Source organism: Ursus arctos, unplaced genomic scaffold, assembly GCF_023065955.2.
Source record: "Ursus arctos isolate Adak ecotype North America unplaced genomic scaffold, UrsArc2.0 scaffold_10, whole genome shotgun sequence".
Taxonomy (NCBI): domain Eukaryota; kingdom Metazoa; phylum Chordata; class Mammalia; order Carnivora; family Ursidae; genus Ursus; species Ursus arctos.
Genome location: NW_026622764.1, coordinates 40468604 through 40485225, shown reverse-complemented (window position 1 = coordinate 40485225; position 16622 = coordinate 40468604). Strand labels below are relative to the sequence as shown.

At 36.4% G+C, this 16622-nt stretch overlaps 1 pseudogene; it reads right to left on the bottom strand.

Moving 5' to 3' along the window:
- Window positions 1-1381: 1381 nt before the first annotated feature.
- LOC113251110 (nucleophosmin-like) lies at window positions 1382-15645 on the bottom strand (annotated as a pseudogene).
- Between the last annotated feature and the right edge of the window lie 977 nt (window positions 15646-16622).

Sequence of the window (16622 nt, the reverse complement as noted above, 5' to 3'; positions counted from 1 at the left end):
TCAACAACAACAACAACAAATTAACTCACTTAAAAAATAGGCATACAACTTGAATACTTATTCTCCAAAAAAGATACACAAGTGATCTTTAAGCACATGAAAAGAGGCTTGACGTTACTAATATCACCAACATTACTGATAATTACCTCACACCCATTGGAAAGCTGTTATCAAAAGGACAGAAATTAGTAAGTGTTGGTGAAAATACAGAGACATAGGAACCCTTGTGCACTGTTGATGGGAATGTAAAATGTTAAAGCCATTATGGAAAACAGTATGAAGTTTCCTCAACAATTTTTTAAAAATAATAGAATAACTATATGATCCAGCAATCCTACTTCTGGGTATATAAAGAATTCAAAGCAGGATCTTGAGGAGTATCTGTATACTTATGTTCATTGTAGTATTATCCACAATATCCAAAGGGTAGAAGCAACCCAAATATTCATTAACAGATGAATGGATAAAGAAAATGTAAGGGGCACCTGAATGGCTCAGTCAGTTAAGGGTCCAACTTTTGATTTTGGCTAGGTCAAGATCTCAGAGTCATGAAATTGAGCCCTGTGTCAGGCTCTGTGCTGGGCACAGAGTCTGCTTGTCCTTCTTCCTCTGCTCCTCTCTCTCTCTCCCTTTCCAATTAATTAATTAATTAATTAATTAATTAAAATATTAAAAAAAGAAAATATGTGGTGTATATATATGTGTACACACACACACAAACACACACAGGAATATTACGAAGCCTTAAAAAAGAAGGAAATCCTGTAACATACTACAACATTGATGATCCTTAAGATATTCAGTTAAGTAGGATAAGTTAATCACAAAAGGACAGAGAACCATATCATTTTTCTCATAAGTGTCTAAAATAGAAAAAAAATCATAAACATAAAGTAGGGAATGCCTGGGTGCTTCAGTTGGTTAAGCGTCTGCTTGGGCTCAGGTCATAATTCCGGGGTCCTGGGATCGAGTCCTGCATTGGGCCCCCTGCTCAGTGGGGAGTCTGCTTCTCCCTCTGCCTGCTGCTCCCCCTGCATGTGCTCTCTCTCACGCATGCTCTCTCTCTGACAAATAAATAAAATCTTAAAAAAAAAAAAAAAAAGAAACATCAAGTAGAAAGTTGGTTGCCAAGGGATAGGGATATGGAAAAGGGTAGTTAGTATTTTGTGGTTATAGATTCAGTGTTGCAAATGAAAAGGTTCTGGAAATCTGTTGCACACTAATGTGAATATATTTTCTTTTTACCTTATTAAAATACTGAGTTTATTTCACATGTGTATTTTTGTCTCCCCACCATTTCCATTTGTCTGACCATTACTACTATATCCTATCATAACATTCCATGCATACTTAAAACCAAGCAAAACGTGGTGTTCCATCTTTAAAAACTAAACAGGTATTTTGGACAACACATTCTTGGTAATGGAACCTGGACAACATTTACAGACACGGTGGGGAAAGTTCCACTCTGCATTATAAAAAGGATAGCCAGATACCAACTGTTACAGAAATGAAATAAGACTGAAAATGTTAACAAACTGTTTAAACTATTTTCTTTAAGAGACTTCCTCCACTGCCAGAGATCTTCAATAGCCTCTTGGTCAGTCATCTGGAAGCAATTATTCAGATAATTGATGAACTTGGCTTCCACTATGGGAAGAGAACCACCTTTTTCTGTTCTTGCTTGCATTTTTGCCTTAATGTCTTCTACAGAACTAGGTCCTTTTGGTGTTTTGGAAGTCTTTTCCTATTTTTTGAAATATTCTTGATGTTTTTGATCTTCTTATTGACGGTTTTGAGTCTTTTCCATTCTGGTTTGATTTTTGTGCATTTTTGGCTGGATTATCTCCTATAGATTTCTTTACTGGAGCCTTTTCTTCAGCTTCCTCATCATTATCATCTTCATCAGCAGCAAGTTTTACTTTTTTCTGTGGAACCTTGCTACCACTTCCAGGGACAGAACTCTTTCTGGGTATACTAAGGAGTTTCACATCCTCTTCCTCTTCCTCTTCCGACTCTGCATCTTCTTCCAGGGCTACTAAGTGCTGTCCACTAATATGCACAGGCCCTGAACCACATCTCAACTGTAAGACCACAGGTGGTGTTATTTCAAAGCCCCCAAGGGAAACCGTTGGCTGTACAGACATTTTCAGAGTTGCCAGTGTGACTTTAATTGCCTCTGCTTCAACAATGTGCAATTCATCCTTTGCACCGGCTCCTAAACTGACTGTTCTTAAAAATAACTGGTGCTCATTTTCATCATTATCCACCTTAGTGACAATCTTTGTCAGCCTTTAGTTCACAACCAAAAAGATAGTTCTGGGGCCTCCGGGGGCTCATGTCCATGTCCATCAAATCTTGCACACTTGGGTGGGAGAGAAGGTGGATGGAGACAAATGACTACTATTCCACAGAACAGCCATGCAGAATGGAATCACACCAGGGGCTAATGTGAATATACTTAACATTACTAAGCTATACATTTAGAAGGGGGTAAGGTGAGAAATATTATATATTCTTTGCCACAATTTTTTAAAAATTGGCGATGACTGAGTAGACATTTATCAAAATAATGTATGTGAATGGTCATGACAGAAAATGCTCAACATCACTAATCATTAGGGAAATACAAATCAAGCCGCAGTGAGATACCACTTTATACTCACTAGGATGACTATTATTTAAAAAAAAAAACAACCAACAACTGTGGTAAAGGTGTAGAAAATTGGAACCCTCATGCACTGTTACTAGTGGGACTATAAAATGATGCAAATTGTGGAAAACAGTATGATGGTCCTCAAAAAATTAAAATATAATTAGTCATTTGATCTATTAATACCACTTTGGGGCATGTACCCCAAAATTGAAAACAGGGACTCACACAGATACTTCTATAACTAATCATAACAACATTATTCACAAAGTGAAAAAGTGGAAGGGAAGCAATCCAAGTGTCCACTGAATGATGAATGGATAAACAAGATGTGGTATGTACTCTCAATGGAATATTATTCAGGCTTAAAAATGAAGGAAATTCTGACACATGTTACAATACGGATAAACCTCGAAGACTTAAAATAAGTGAAGTCAGTCACAAAAAGATAAACATTGTATGATTTTCCTTGTAGGGGATTCTTAGAGTGGTCAAATTCATAAATACAAAAAGTAGAATAGAAGTTACTATGGGCTAAATGGAAAGGGGAATAATAAGTTAATGCTTAAAGAATACAGAGTTTTTATTTAGGATGATAAAAAAATTATTGAAGAAGATAATGGTAATGGTCACACAACATTGTTCATGTGCTTGATGTTACTAAATTATATACTTATAAATGGTTAAAATGGTGGATATTATGTAATTCTACCATAATTAAAAAATGGAAACAAGGGGTGCCTGGGTGGCTTAGTTGGTTAAGTGTCTGCCTTTGGCTCAGGTCATGTTCTCAAGGTCCTGGAATAGAGCCCCACATCAGACCCCTTGCTCAGTGGGGAGTCTGCTTCCCTGGAGAGTCTGCTTCTCCTTCTCCCTCTGCCCCTCCCCCCATCCTCATCCTCTGTCATGCGCTCTCTTTTTCAAATAAAAGATAAAATTCTAAAACATGGAAATTAATATGAGTTTATTACGGGGCTTTTTGTAACAGGAGGACTAAAGAAGGTATTTGTACTTAAGCTGTGGAAAACATTATACTTAAGATGTAAAACATTTTAGAAGAGAGGAAATGAATAAACAAGGAAATTTATGTGGGAAAGGAAATTGTCTAACAAGACAGTGATAAGTGTGATTTGAAATATGTGAGGAGTGTCCGAATAAAGTATGGAATCAATTCTACAGATAATGAGAGGAAGCTGAACCACATAGTATTAATTGTTGAATAGAATGTTTGCTCACAATAGTACATTTCTTTGTTTGCTTGGTATTGTCCTTTAGATTTTGCATAAATGTTTTCTACACTGTATGCTTTAGTATATTTGATAATAAGGTATATCTTCAGTCAGTATTTAACAACCATTTCTTTATTTCCTTCTTTCCCTTTTCCTTCCTTCCTTCCTTCCTTCCTTCCTTCCTTCCTTCCTTCCTTCCTTCCTTCCTTCCCTCTTTCTTTTTTCTTAATTTTGATAACATTTCTCTACTTCTTTGAGATCAGAAGCAGTAATCAGCAGTCACAGCAGAGATACTTGATATTTGGAGGACAGGGTCCTTTTTGCCCACCCTGGCTCCCACAAGCTATGTGGCCAAGCCACTTCTGGAACATGCTGAGCTGCTGCTATGGCCAGAGGGGTTCGAGATGGGTAGGTGCTACTGTGCTAAGAGCTGAAATTGACTGAAATTAACTTCAGTTTACCATATAAGCCTTCATTTGGAAATTGTAAGCCTTCAGTAAACTCAGGTTCTAATATAGTTACATCAGGCAGGTTCTGCCATTGCAATGTTATCTCAGTAGGGAGACACATTCCTGGTGCTTCCTACTCTGCCATTTTCACAGATAATGATACACACACACACACAGATATACACACATACATATATGTATCCATATATGACATATACATGTATGTATATGTGTGTCTACAAAAAGATCTATATATGTATGCAGGCATGTATTTATGATGTATACATTTTATATATGTGTATATAAGATGATATCTTTAAACTGTTAAAGGCAATTTAGAGAGAGTGAGGGGAAATTTGAAAGAATATAATATAGATAGTTCCTAAAATTTCTTGAAATGTAAGTCAGTCAAGAAGTACATTCTGTATGTGGGGTACATATTTTCTAACAGCTAGAAGAAATGAGATAATTTGGCAATATGTTGATGAATTTAGGTCATGAAAATCCAGGATTATTGAATTTGTGCTTGTATGTGTGTGTAACCTCTGATTATGTATTGTTCTAATCAAGTTGATCAAAGAAGAAGTACATAACTACAAGTGGAGATCATTTTGTGATGCATTTTTATTTTTGTCCTTGGGGAGTGTGATGGTATGATTCCACATACTGAATTCCAGCTTCCATATAAATTTCCTTATTATTGCTGGATAACTTGTGTTTGTTGCTTTCCCTCTTTTTTGAGTATTTATTTTATGCTAACATTTTTACTGCCTATTGAATGATTATCAACACGTAGGTCAGTTAAAAGTGTCCACAGAGCACAGAATATGCTGCTAGAAAATATTTTGGAGATGTGCCTAGTCACTATTTACATTGGCACTTGCAGTCTGCAGTATAATCAAAATGAGTTAATGTAATGTTGTACTAAGTAAGCAGGTGGCTTAATTTTGCAGGAATTAAGCAGTCAGTAAAATAGGGAATTTGAATTTGGTCCATAAGCACAGGAGTTGCTTTAGTTTAGCAATGTTGCCAAACTTGGAAAGGACAGCAGGATTTGTGTGTGTGTGTGTACATAAATGAAAGGTAATAGAATATGAATATGAACTTGTTAGAAAATCTCTCAATATTGGAAAACAGATCACATCTTGGTGATTGAAAGAAATGCTAATACTATGGAATTTATTTCTTCCAACAAATGAAACAAATTGAAAATATAGATTCAGAAATGTTTTAAGTACATTCATATATTTTATTTATAATTTTATGTCTAATAGAATGTATATAGTAAAGGTAAATCTCAAAAGTTGACTTTACTATAAGGCTAAAAAATATATATTAAACTGAGGCTGATATGCATAATGGAATGTGTACTTTATATGCCTTATTTATTTTTTCCAACATCTTTATAAAATACTAACTCCTAATTTTCTATGGGGAAAGTACAATGTATTTAGTTGAAGCAATGTAGCCAAAATCAAGTACCTAATAAATTGTCCAGCTAGGATTTCAAGGCAGTCTTTTTTCTTTCAAGGTTCTGTGCTCAAAAAGTTGCTAATGCTCCCATTTACTTAAGGGAAGAGCTTCAAGGGGATGGATGAAGGTTAAAGAGGGCAATGCTTACTTCTGTCTTGACCTGGAAGAATTTGCTGAAGTAACATTTACATTTAGAAAAAAGGAACGTTATATTTCTAAGCTGAGATGGGGAGGGAGCATTAGAAAATAATATGAACAGAGAAATTATTATGAGCAGAGATATGCAGGTTCATAGTTTTTTAAGAGACATGCCACACAGTCCAAATATATTTTGTAAGGTAAGTTAGGGTCAGAGTGTTAAGGGCTTTCATTGAGCTTTTAAGATGAAACTTGAATTGTATCATATAGGAAATTACAGGGTATTTAGTAAATGAAAATAGACTCCCCATCATAATATATATATATATATATATATAATATTATATAATATAATATATAATATAATATAGTAAATGCAAATAGACTCCCCATCATAATATATATATTATATATTAATATATAATATATATAATATATATAATATAAAACATTATTATATATTATTAATATATATAAATATATATTATATATGTTGATTTGTTTACCCCACAAGATTTCAGTTACATTAGTTTCAAGCAATTGCATTAATTTGGATGTTGAGTTATTAAGGGCAGTGTCAAGACTTTGTGTTAATCAGATCCATTCACATATATGTTTTTTCTCCTCCACATCTTTGACTACAAGAGACCCATCTATCCTATGGTTTATGGCACTATGATCCAAATTGTTCTTTTAATTCTACATCTCAATCACTTTTATGATTTATTACATTCTAGAAGGAACTAAAATGAAAATCCACAAGTTAAAAAGATCAAAGTCTTTTGAGTCAGAATGTTTTTATTCATGCCTAAACCCACACTTTGAAGATAGTTAACTCTCCAAAATATCCATTTTTTATCTATCAAATACTGGGGAATTTAGTTCTAATACATGATGTTGCTATGAGAACAATGTAAGAAGGAAACCACACAGCAGTGTGATCAAGGATTATTATTACTATTTTTATAAGGATTATTAGTTTCTGTCTTTCCATCATGTCTGCTCCTGGTCATTACTTTGTTTCTTTGGTTTTTTTTTTTAATAATAATTTTTTATTATGGTTTTTTCCAATAATAATTTTTATTATGTTATGTTAGTCACCATACAGTACATCCTTAGTTTTTGATGTAGTGTTCCATGATTCATTATTTGCGTATAACACCCAGTGCTCCCTGCAATATGTGCCCTCCTTAATACCCATCACCGGCCTATCCCAATCCCCCGCCCCCCTACCCTCTGAAGCCTTCAGTTTGTTTCCCAGAGTGCATAGTCTTTCATAGTTATTTCCCCTTCTATTTAACCCCCTTCATTCTTCCCTTCCTTCTCCTACCGATCTTCCTGCTATTTCTTATGTTCCGTAATTGAGTGAAACCATATGATAATTGTCTTTCTCTGTTTGACTTATTTCACTTAGCATAATCTCCTCCAGTCGGTTCCATGTTGCTGTAAATGTTGGGTAATCGTTCTTTCTGATGGCTGAGTAATATTCCATTGTATATATGGACCACATCTTCTTAATCCAGTCATCTGCTGAAGGGCATCTCGGCTCCTTCCACAATTTAGCTTTTGTGGACAATGCTGCTGTGAACATTGGGGTGCATATGGCTCTTCTCTTCACTACGTCTGTATCTTTAGAGTAAATACCCAGTAGTGCATTTGCTGGATCATAGGGTAGCTCAATTTTTAACTTTTTAAGGGACCTCCACACTGTTTTCCAAAGTGGCTGAACCAACTTGCATTCTCACCAACAGTGTAAGAGGGATCCCCTGTCTCCACATCCTCTCTAACAATTGTTGTTTCTTGCCTTGTCCATTTTTGCCATTCTAACTGGCATACGGTGGTATCTCAGTGTGGTTTTGATTTGAATTTCCCTGATGGCTAATGATTTTGAACATTTTTTCATGTGTCTGTTAGCCATTTATATGTCTTCATTGGAAAACTGTCTGTTCATATCTTCTGCCCATTTTTTGATTTGATTATTTGTTTCTCATGTATTGAGTTTGAGAAGTTCTTTGTAGATCTTGGATACTAGTCTTTTATCTGTAGTGTCATTTGCAAATATCTTCTCCCATTCCGTGGGCTGCCTCTTAGTTTTTTTGACTGTTTCCTTGGCTGTGCAGAAGCGTTTTATCTTGATGAAGTCCCAAAGTTCATTTTATCTTTTGTTTCTCTTGCCTTTGGAGATGTGTCATGAAAACAGTTGCTGTGGCCGATGTCAGAGAGGTTGCAGCCTATGTTCTTCTCTAGGATTTTGATGGATTTCTGTCTCACATTGAGGTCTTTCATCCAGTTGGAGTTTATCTTTCTGTATGGTGTGAGAGAGTGGTCCAGTTTCATTCTTTTGCATATAGCTGTCCAATTTTCCCAGCACCATTGATTGAAGAGACTGTCTTTTTTTCACTAGATATTTTTTCCTGCTTTGTCAAAGATTAGTTGCCCATAGAGCCGAGGGTCCATTTCTGGGTTCTCTTTTATGTTCCATTGGTCTGTGTGTCTGTTTTTGTGCCAGTACCATGCTGTCTTTGTAATCACAGCTTTGTAGTATAGCTTGAAATCCAGCAATGTGATGCCCCAGCTTTGTTTTTCCTTTTCAACAATTCCTTGGTGATTCGGGGCCTTTTCTGGTTCCACACAAATTTAAGGGCTGTTTGTTCCAGTTCTTTGAAAAATGTCATTGGTATATTGATCAGGATGGCATTGAAAGTATAGATTGCTCTGGGTAGCATAGACATTTTAACTATGTTTATTCTTTTGATCCATGAGCATGGAATATTTTTCCATCTTTTTGTGTCTTCTTCAATGTCTTTCAAGAGTGATCTATACTTTCTAGAATATAGATCCTTTACCTCTCTGGTTAAGTTAATTCTGAGGTATCGTATGATTTTTGGTGCTATTATAGATGGAATGGATTCCCTAATTTCTCTTTCTTCAGTCTCATTGTTTGTGTATGGAAATGCAACTGATTTCTGAGCATTGATTTTGTATCCTGCCACATTACTGAATTGCTCTATAACTTCTAGTAGTTTGGGAGTGGATTCTTTTGGGTTTTCCATATAGAGTATCATCTCATCTGCGAAGAGAGACAGTTTGACTTCTTCTTTGCCAATTTGGATACCTTTTATTCCTTTTTGTTGTCTGATTGCTGTTGCAAGGACTTCTAGTACTATGTTGAATAATAATGGCGAGAGTGGGCATCCTTGTCGTGTTCCTGATCTTAAGGGAAAGGCTTCCAGCTTTTCCCCATTGAGAATGATATTTGCTGTAGGCTTTTCATAGATGGTTTTTATGAGATTGAGGAATGTACCTTCTATCCCTGCACTCTGAAGGGTTTTAATCAGGAAAGGATGCTGTATTTTGTCAAATACTTTTTCTGCATCTATTGAGAGGATTATATGGTTCTTGACTCTTTATTGTTGATATGATGTATTATACTGATAGATTTGCAAATGTTGAACCACCCTTGCATCCCAGGGATGAATCCCACTTGGTCATGATGGATAATCCTTTTAATGTACTGTTGGATCCTATTAGCTAGGATCTTGTTGAGAATTTTGGCATCCATATTCATCAGGGATATCGGTCTGTATTTTTCCTTTTTGATGGGGTCTTTGCTTGGTTTGGGAATCAAGGTAATACTGGCCTCATAGAATGAGTTTGGTAGTTTTCCTTCTCTTCTATTTTTTGAAACAGCTTCAGGAGAATAGGTATTATTTCTTCTTTGAATGTTTGGTACAATTCCCCGGTGAATCCATCAGGCTCTGGACTCTTGTTTTTGGGAGGATTTTGATCACTGCTTAAATCTCTTCATAATTAATCGATCTGTTTAAATAATCAATTTCTTCCTGTTTCAGTCTTGGTAGTTTATAGGTTTCTAGGAAGGCATCCATTTCTCCCAGGTTGTTTAATTTATTGACCTAAAGTTGTTGATAAAAGTTTCTAGTGATCCTTCCTATTTCATTGGTGTTGGTCGTGATCTCTCCCCTTTCATTCATAATTTTATTAATTTGGGTCCTTTCTCTATTCTTTTGAATAACTCTAGCCAGTGGCTTATTGATCTTATTTATTCTTTCAAAGAACCAGCTTCTAGTTCTGTTGATCTGCTCTACTGTGCTCCTGGTTTCTACTTCATTGATCTCTGCTCTAATCTTGATCACCTGCCTTCTCATGCATGGCTTATGCCTGTTCTTCTGTTCCAGCTCCAGGTTCTTGAGGTGAGAATATAAAAACTGCATTTTTGATTTTTCTATTCTTTTGAGTGAGGCTTGGATGGCTATGTATTTTCCCCTTAGGACTGCCTTTGCAGTGTCCCATAGGTTTTGGACCAATGTGTTTTCATTTTCATTGGTCTCCAAAAATTGCTTAATCTCCTTTTTAATTAGCTGGTTTATCCAATCATTCTTGAGCAGGATGGTTCTTAGTTTCCACGTGTTTGAGTTTCTTCCAAATTTTTCCTTCCGATTGAGTTCCAGTTTCAAAGCATTGTGGTCTGAGAATATGCAGGGAATAATCTCAGTCTTTTGAGATCGGTTGAGACCTGTTTTGTGACCCAGTATATGATCTATTCTGGCGAACATTCCATGTGCATTCAAAAAGAATGAGTATTCTGTTGTTCTGGGGTGTAGTGTTCTGTATATATTTATGAGGTCCATCTGGTCCAGTATGTCATGCAAAGCTCTTGTTTCTTTGTTGATTTTCTGCTTAGGTGATCTGTCTATTGCTGAGAGTGGAGTGTTGAGGTCCCCTACTATTAATGTATTATTATCTATATGTCTCTTTATTCTGGTTAAGAGTTGGCTTGTGTATCTAGCTGCTCCCCTGTTGGGGGCATAGATATTTATAATTGTCATGTCCACTTGTTGGATACATCCTTTAAGAATAATATAGTGTCCTTCTGTATCTCTAACTGTAGTTAGAGCAATTTTTGGAGACCAATAAAATCTAATCTGTCTGATATGAGAATTGCTACCCCAGCTTTCTTCTGAGGTCCATTGGCATGAAAAATGGTTTTCCATTCCTTCACTTTCAGTCTGGATGTATCTTTAGGTTCAAAATGAGTCTCTTGCAGACAGTAAATGGATGGGTCATGTCTTTTTATCTAATCTGCAACCCTGTGGCATTTATGGGAGCATTTAGGCCATTCACATTGAGAGTGATTATTGAGAGATGTGATTTTAATGATGTCTTGTTGCCTGTGAAGTCTTTGTTTCTATAGAGTATAAATTTATGTTCTGTATCATTCTTGGGACCTTTTTACTTTTATAGAACCCCCCTTAATACTTCTTGTAAGGCTGGCTTGGTGGTCACATATTCTTTCAGTTTCTGCCGGTCTTGGAAGGTCCTTGTCTCTCCATCAATTCTGAATGACAGCCTTGTTGGATAAAGGATCCTTGGCTGCATGTTCTTCTCAGTTAGAGCTCTGAAAATACCTTGCCAACCTTTCCTGGCTTGCCAGGTTTCTGTAGACAGGTCTGATGTTATTCTGATGTTCCTCCCTCTGTACATGAGGATTCTCTTCCCCCTGGCCGCTTTCAAGGCTGTATCCTTGAATCTAATATTTGCAAATTGCACTATGATGTGACGTGATGTAGGTCTGTTCTCATTGATCTTGGGAGGGGTCCTCTCTGCTGCTTGGACATGAATGCTTGTTTCCTTTGCTAGATTAGGGAAGTTCTCAGCTACAATTTGTTCGGATATCTCTTCTACACCTCTCTCTTTCTCTACCCCCTTGGGGATGCCCATGATTCTGACATTGGAACGTTTCATTGAGTCAGTAATCTCCTGTAATCTACATTCTTGAGATTGGATTTTTTTGAGCCAGGTTTACGTTTTTTCCTTCTCTTCTACCATCCCATATTCCAATTCACTAATTCGTTCTTCTGCCTCATTTACCCTGGCCGTCAGAGCATCTAATTTAGACTGCATTTGATTGATAGCATTTCAATTTCTGCCAGACTCGCTCTCATTTCCACCCTTGGATAAGATTCTATATTCTTGTTAATATTTTCGTTTATATTTTTTTCAAGCCTACACATCATCTTGACCATTGTTACTCTGAACTCCATTTCTGCCAATTTGTTTATATCCATATCCATTAGTTCTGTGGCAGAGGCCACAGACTCTGTATCTTTTCTTTGTTGAGGGGGATTTCTCCTCCTCGTCATTCTGATGAGGAGAGGTTGCAGGGATGTACAGAGCCCAAATTATAGACCAGGACCCAAGCAATGTGCACTTATTTTATAGGGACCTTAGGGATGTGGGTTTCTTGATTTTTCAGCCTGCCTTCTGGGGGAGGGGCCTGCCGCGCTGATACTCAGGCAACCCTGTTTGGGTAGAGTTGCCCTGTCCCCTGTGAGGGGGAGGGGGGATGGGCACAATGTGAACCGTTGTTTCCGGGCTTTTGTTCTCTGGTGGCTTTCCCTGGTGGTTTTCTGTGACTCTTCTGAGAGTCAGAGCAGCAGTGGCCATATCCTAGCCTCTGTCTCAGAACAGAGAGATCACAGTCTGCTCTCCACTGAGCTCTTCTGGCCACTTAACTCTCTTTCTGTCGGTCCTGCTAAAAACCCTGCAGCATCCCAGGTTGTGCGCCCCACAGCCACTCTCCCAGCCCTTGCTTCCAGGGCTGGCATGTCTCTGTCCTTTGTGCTTCTAACACTGCCAGCCGCCCTAGTTCCCGTGCGTGCTCCCAAGCTCATTGTTTCAGTATGGTTCATGCGCGCTCCGGAGCTCCGATTTTCAGTCTGGTTGCGTGCACATTCCCGGGCACACGGTCTCAATCTGCTTTCCAGCGGGTGCCGGTCTGCGAGTCAAGCCCACTCCCCAGTGCAGGTTGCTACTCCCTGATCATTACTCTGAACTAGGATCAACAATCATTGAGTTTTGGCTAGAACGTAATGTACTACATGTAGCAGCTTAATTTGGGTTTGATCTAGATAGTCAAGGCCAAATATGAGGTTTTGTTAGATTGAGGTCATGAACAGAGCTTAAATCATTATTTTAAGCCTCTCCCATCACTGGTAATATAGTTATGGGGTTTCAGAAGGGATAGTGATCATTAAGGTACAGTTTGATAGTAATATCAGAATGTTTCAGTGTTGTTCTCAATTTTCAATTCCTTTTGGGTACTCCAAAACCAGTCTTTGCAAAGGAATAGGGCTTTAGCTTCCCAAACGGTACTAAATACTGAAATCATATAATGAACTTCTAAAACTATGGATGACAAGGTCATAGCCCATATCAGTTAAGTCTGTATGTCTGCAGGCAAAAGCCAAGAACAAATATCAATATTTTTTTTGTAAAGATTTATCTATTTGAGAGAGAGAGCATGCAAGTTGGGGTAGGGGCCGAGGGAGAAAAGCAGACTGCTCAGCAGGGAGCCTGACACAGGGCTTGATCCCAGGACCCTGAGATCATGAACTAAGCCGGAGGCAGACGCTTAACTGACTAAGCCACCCAGGAGCCCCTCAAGATTTTAGAGACCCCTCTCTCCCTCCTCCTGGTGATTCCACTGTACACCAAAGTTTAAGAATCACTGGTTTTCAATTATGTTCTCTTTCAATTTGAGGTTCAAACTAAGATTTTTATATGTAGCCCAAAAACCAAATTAAATTAAATTTAGTCAAGCAATAAAATAAACAAAAATGATCTAGTTATTTACTTTTAATTATCAGCTGCTGATAAAGATTATAAATTGTCTTCAAATATTTGCAAGTGTGATTATTTATTGTCCAATGTGTGAAATAACATAAAACTTCTATTACTGCATTTCTATAATCATAAACACATTTTTTTAGCTTTCAGGGTTTGGATTCAAATGGGGATGGGGCATAAGTGGCAGAAATTTAATGTTGGGCAGTCTGTCTAAATGCAGATATCTAAGGATTCTCTCCCTGTCAGTTTTCTCATTGAAAATGCAGTGTTTCCTGGGTTTTAATCTTCCATCAACTCCAACAGAAGGCATGATGACATATAATCATCACCGTTCAGCTTAAATGGCTTTTAACTGCATTCAGCAGGACTTTCTATTAGAACGTGTGTAATAAACTCCATTATCAAGTAGATATTACCAGAAATTGTTATCACTAACTGAAGTTGTATTATTTTGTGAATTCTAGTATATCTCATTTTATGATACTTGATTCCACTTAAATTAGTTATTTTCTTCTCTTGAAACATTTCTCTAACACTGCCATCACTTTGTTGTCAACTGTAACAGCCTTGTTCATTACACATATTATTGCAATTTGTCATTATTTAGGTAGCATTTACTATTGCTGAAGAAGTACAAGTGTTACCCTTATCACTAAGTTTTATAAGCTGCATGTGTATGTAAGTCGTGTGTGTGTGTGTGTGTGTGTGTGTGTGTGTATGAGCTTCTTTGGTATGTCATGCAGTTTTCTTCACTCAATGAGCTGTTGACAAGATGTAGACATTGTGTCAGGAAATAGATCTATCACACAAAATAACCCAATTGCCTGCTTAATGGTAAACAAGCTGAAAAGAAAATAGTGAAAGCATAGCTCAAGTAATCATGCCCAATCAGGATGCCTTTTTATAAGAGTGCTAAGTGGTTTCCCCCCCTTTTTTTTCTTTTTACAGTGTGATGTCAGTATACATATACTATTAGAAAAATTTTCCATACATATTACTCTAGCAATATGCATTTATTAATTATTTGCAGTAAGGACCAAGAATCATAGCATGATGACATAATAATCTAAATATATTCTATATTTTATTTTATATAACTTATATTGTATAAGAATTTAAGCCCAGTCACAATGTTGCCATCAAACACTACTAGCAAAATATAAGCTCATAATACAGCTTGGATAAATAATTAAAATTTACTATCAAGTTAATTTTAAAAAGCACTTGTACAGTCAGATCATGCTGGTTTTATGAACTGTTTATGCAGCAGTGGGGGAACTTTACAAAATCTATGTACATTCTGAATAAAAAGCATTAAGTATTCATGAAGTTATTGTGTGGTGTGTCTCGTAATACAATATGCATACATTTATGTGAATATATAAATTGAACTCAGTGTTTTAAATACAAAACAAATATCTCTTACTATTTACAAAAGAACAGTTGATGCAAATACTAGAAAATTTAAGTGTTTAAAAGTAACCCCATGTAGAAAAAAATCAATAGTATATACTACACAATAATTTTAGGAGGTTACTAATTTTCCAATATTTTTACAAGAAGAAATCCTTCAATTTAATTTATTCATGTTGCTTTTTGGTGCTCAGTGTAATCCAGTAACTGTGTGAAAAATATGCATGTAATTCTTAACTGATTGTTGGTGCATAGCCAAAAATGTATATTCACACAAAACAAATTCCTACATTTTAAAATCATGTCTTAACAAAATCATGTCCTATGCATTATCCATAAACAACACTTTTGGAAAATTCAGACTTACTCTTTTCTGTTTAAAGTTGATCCAAACCTCTTTCTGCATTTTCAGACTTAATTTATATTATACTTTGGCTATGCAGAAGCATTGAGATTTTTGATGATTCTCCAAATACTTTAGCTTCCTTACTCTCATCTTCCTGAGTGACAAATTTCAGAGATTCACGTAATAATGTCTTAAACTTCTCTTTGTTCCTGTATCATTTACCACTTTGCATAGTGCCTGATGGGATGAGTTGTGTATTCTGTATTGTTTTCAAAGTAATACCAACCGTAAACCCATCACCCGTCAATCTGAATTAAGTCACCGTAGCATCTCCTATGGTCTAAATGCATTTTTAACCTATTTCTAACTCTACTACTATAAGGCTAATATAGATTACAGTTTCAAGTCAAAATAATTTTATGCCAAAACTACTTTCCATTCTACTTCTTTAATACTCAGATTACTAGAATCACTGTCTGTGGAGAAGTGATTCTTGCAGCATCTGTGGAAGTTGAGTCCATCACCTTAATTTTATTAGTGTGAAGTATGATCCGCTCAGATAACAAGGCAATAATATAAAGTGTGCTACAACAAAAAGTATTATACAGAAAACATATTACCTCAATGACTAGTACTGGCCACTTGTTACCAGTTTGTTCCAACCACTGTTCAGAGTGTTGACTTCGGTTTTCTGTATCGTTGAGACACTTAATTCGTTAAAGTATTTTTCTTTCCCTTATGCTAATAGAGAAGCTCGGGTATTTCTGCTAAAGAACTACTAGATCCAGTTTTGTTTTTCTTGTTTGTTTTTGAGAGAAAAATCTCCTTTCAGACTCGTTAAAAATGATATGAAAAGGTTTATCAGAAGAAAATACAACATTCAATTATTATCAACTTTATTTAGTCAGTCCTTCTGTGTACATCTAAATCTTTGTATAAAACTTGTAATGAAAGGTTATGACTGGTAAAATTGATAACCTCATAAATGAGAATTCTAGCAAAACTTTTTTATAATTGGAGAAAACATTTCAATTGAATAATTTGTAAACTTTTTTGAAAATTCAAAAACAAAACTAGTATAAGGAAATTCAATATGTTGTCAACAAGTTATCCTCATCACAAGGACCCTGATAAGAGGGAGACAGGAGAGTCAGAGTTGAAGAGGGGCAGGATGACAGAAGCAGAGGTCAGAGAGATTTGAAGATATTGCGTGGCTGTCCTTGAAAATGGAGGAAGGGATTTATGAGTGAAAGATGCAGGAGGCCTCTAAAGTC